The sequence below is a fragment of the Branchiostoma belcheri genome, unplaced genomic scaffold, assembly GCF_001625305.1.
Source record: "Branchiostoma belcheri isolate BF01 breed outbred unplaced genomic scaffold, Haploidv18h27 scaffold1, whole genome shotgun sequence".
NCBI lineage: Eukaryota > Metazoa > Chordata > Leptocardii > Amphioxiformes > Branchiostomatidae > Branchiostoma > Branchiostoma belcheri.
In genome coordinates, this window is record NW_017802379.1 from 10,367,709 (window position 1) to 10,371,913 (window position 4,205).

The window sequence follows — 4,205 nt, forward strand, 5'->3', positions numbered from 1 at the left end:
AGGGAGTTGAGCAAACGGTTTGAAAGTCATCGCGATCTTGAGACAGGCATGCGGACTGAACAAGGAACAAACCCTACAGGTGTGAGGAGTGCAACAAGCAGTGCAGTCGACTGGAACATCTGAAGAAACATATGCGCACTCACACAGGGGAGAAACCCTACACGTGTGAGGAGTGCAGCAGGCAGTTCAGTGAGCTGTGTAATCTGAAGAGACATATGAAACTTCACACAGGGGAGAAACCCTACAGGTGTGAGGAGTGCAGCAGGGAGTTTGGTGACCTGTGTCATCTGAAGAGACATGTGCGAATACACACCGGGGAAAAACCCTACAAATGTGAAGAGTGCGGCATGCAGTTCAGTGAGCTGCGTAGTCTTAAGACACACGTGCGAACTCACACAGGGGAGAAACCCTACGGATGTGAGGAGTGCGGCAGACAGTTCAGTGAGCTGGGTAGTCTTAAGAAACACATCCTCACTCACACTGGGGAGAAACCTTTCAAATGTGAGGATTGCCGCAGACAGTTCAGTCAGCTGAGTAATCTGAAGAGTCACATGCGAACTCACACAGGGGAGAAACCCTACAGATGTGAGGAGTGCAGCAGGCAGTTCAGTCGACTAGGTCATCTGAAGAGACACATGCGCGCTCACACAGGGGAGAAACCCTACAGGTGTGAGGAGTGCAGCAAGCAGTTCAGTGAACTGGATGGTCTAAAGACACACATGCGAACTCACACAAAGAAGAAACCCTACAGATGTGAGGAGTGCAGCAAACAGTTCAGTCAGCTGGGTAATCTGAAGAGACACATGCGCACTCACACATAGAAGAAACCCTAGGTCTGATCAGTGCAATAGACAGTTCCGTCATTTTGGGTAGTCTAATGAAGACACACCTGCAAACCTACACAGGAGAGAAACCCTACATATGAGAGGAGTGCAGCAGGCAGTTAAGTCAGTTATGAGCAACCTGAAGAGACATTTGCGAATACATACCGGAAAGAAACCCTGCAGGTGCGAGGAATACAGCAGGCAGTTTAGTGTGTCATCATAGCTTAAGAGACGTCGATGAAGGTTAGACATCCAGGTAATACGATACACCAAAAGGCAGTTACTCAAGGAACTGGATATGATTTTGGAAAATCAAATTTTCCAAAATCATATCCAGTTGCTTGAGTAACTGCTTTTTGGTGTATCTTAAGAGCCACATGAAAACCCACACAGCAAAGTAAATAGTATGCAGACTTACGAGAATTTTTTTATTCGGTTCTTGGCAGAATGACACACAGACTTCCATTGAAGAAGGCATTAATAATCGTCTATATGACAAGACTGTACATGTCTGAAGACAGTCAATGGTTAGGAAGCGTTAAATGAGTTTGGATGTGTAACTCTTTGAACCAATAGTTACTAATGGGTCTTACATGTATTTTGTATCGTGTTATTAGTAGTAGGAGCAAACTTAGAGCCTTGGAAGCGTAGCAGTTTCATTTCTATTCTGGGTAGCCGTTTGTTTGTTGACTTTAGACATTTCTGTGTTATTTCAGGCACGAAAAGTAGTAATAGTCATGTTATGTAGGACTGTAGGACTTATTGTTTATTTTATATTTGTCAATAGATGAATGATGAGTGTTGGAAATACTATGTCTAGTTATGAGTTGTTTGTAGCAGCGTTTTGTACTATTTCTGTAGCAGTGTCAATATAGGACTTGATAGAATACAAGTACATGTAGTATACATTAGTGTTATGAATTTGTAGTCTGTAGTGTATGCCCACCATAGCCATGTACTGATAGAGGGCTCTTAGTACAACTTTTTGTCTGTTTTTTTTTTACAATCGACTTAATAAAATTTCTTTTAATAAACTGATAAAGGCTACATTTTGTCTACTGCATATACTTATGAGTTTAACATACAATTCTTTTGTCCTTAAAGTGACGAAATACAGAATTAATGTACTCCATTAGATGCACCATAGAAATGAAGCAATACTGAAAAGTCATCAAACGGTACAAAATATGCTTCTCAAATAAACGTGCTTCACGAACCGTGGTGCCAGGTTCTATATCGGCCGTCATTGGCAGAATTTAATTGGATTAACTGGCTGCAGAAATCGAGAACTGGAAAGATGATTCACAACATTCTATGAATCTATGCCTACAGCAGAAGAGTAGTTTTTTAAAACCCCCTTGTTCATTGAACAATAACTATCTATAATTTGACTATTCTTAACATTACAAATGATGTTTCTGTGGTAGAAGAAAAAACTGTTCTTTTTCGTCTATACCTTTTTTCTTACCATTTAAGCGGCCTACTAAATTCATATTCAATGGCATATACATCCCGAAAAGTGGTCAGTGAGATCATTGTCCATGAAGGTCTGACGTGTGTGACCTTTGACCTCCAGACTCATGACTATTAAGAGATTAGATTATAAAGCTGAAATGCGATTGGCTAGAATATCGGCCAGGATAATGAGGTAGCCAGCTGGAATGCCAGAGAAGTAGCTTGTTGCTTGTAACAAGGGGCTTGTAGTGAGACGAAGGCGAGACACACAACAAGAAGAGACGACACTAACGCCCAAAGATTTACAGGTATTTGGTTTCATTCTATAACGTTATGTGCATTAACAGCATGTTACAGTTAACGCTATGTTACATTACGAACAGAATCTTTTTGAAAACTCGTTGATCTAGAGTGTTGTTACGTAGTTTTAGATCACCATGGACGGAAACAGAGCAAACCAAACTTGGCTTAGTGGCAAACAGTAGAACCTCGGAACGTGCATCAATGTTGCAATGGTTCTTGAGATATTTGTATTTGAGTTGTGGATATAGTCTGTCGGTTTGAGCAAGGAGCTTTCATTTTTTTGAGCAAGAATCGTATATGGAGAGGTCCCCTAGTCTCAGAAATTTTTAGGACCCCCCTCCCACCCACTGTGCGTTGTTATACACACCACACGTGTCGTGTTTTACGCATTTTTGTTACAACGACACGTAACACAATAAAGATATTACGTAGTAACCTGCATATAAAAGACTTAACGTTTAGATATATATGCACGGAACATGCTACAGTGAACTGTGCGTATTAGCTTTTCAGTTTATTGATCGCTTTAAAATGGCGCCCTGCGGAGGTCAACTGAACTGCAGCCTACTAATTAGCTTCTATACTGGTACACGGTATTTACAGGAGAATGTGCCTTTGTGCACAAACTGGACAGACTTCAGAGTGTCTTAGCCCAAATGTGATAATATTGCACAGTATCAGTTTGTTCCTGGTTGTCTTAGAGAAAGTGTCATCCGGATCTAAATTCCCAATATTTTTTCCGAAGTTCTTCCTAACCCAAAACATTAAGCGTCGTCGATATATACCGTGTTCATCTACCTTTACCTGCAAGTAACATATGCTAGTGACGTACTAATAACAGATCTGCCTCCACGCTCAACAAGCTCTTCGCATTTTCACCGAGTCATGGGTAATGTAGGGGGCATGACAACTTGTATGTGATTCCAGCTTTCTGTGTTCTGTTCGTGTATGTTATCATAGCAATGATTTCATTTGGTTTGTTCCCTGCGATACCCAGAATTCTCATTTTTTCTGGCTTCCTTAGCGATCCGCCATATTGTGCTTTCTTTATTCACATGAATTTGAGAACATTAGATAGCAAGCACAAATGTGCACAAATGATCTTTTACTCAAGAACATAAAACGTACAAATTACAGGTTTTCCTTCTTCATGTGATTGTAATAATAATCTCAATAGAAACAAGCAATAGATTAGCTTTCAAATTGGTAAAATTGAAATTTAGTATACTATTAACTAGTATGGATTACGTAAAAAAGGTCCCGTTCCACTCTATTGCAGAGCATAGGGGTGGTTCCCATATCCATTTCTGTAGCCCTTGGGCGACACACAGTTGTGCAATGCTCTACAGCAGGGGGCTAGTCCGCTGGTAGTGCTGTGTGTTTGACCTTCCCACACCCTTTCTTATATGTGCTGAGTGCTAACCAGAGAAAGAAGTGTGTACCATTTTTAAAGTCTTTGGTATGACCCGGCCGGGGTTGAACCCAGGACCTCCCGGTTACAAAGCGAACACTCTACCAATTGAGCTATATTGAACCGGTTTACGTAACTCTGTTAAAATTATATTTTAGTATACCTCATGTATCTTGTTTTTTTTCTTTTTAGTTACCATACTATTATACCAG

General features: G+C 40.8%; 1 pseudogene; it reads left to right on the forward strand.

Moving 5' to 3' along the window:
• The window catches only part of LOC109477193, a 40,522-nt pseudogene that overhangs the window by 24,720 nt on the left and 11,597 nt on the right, over positions 1–4,205 (forward strand).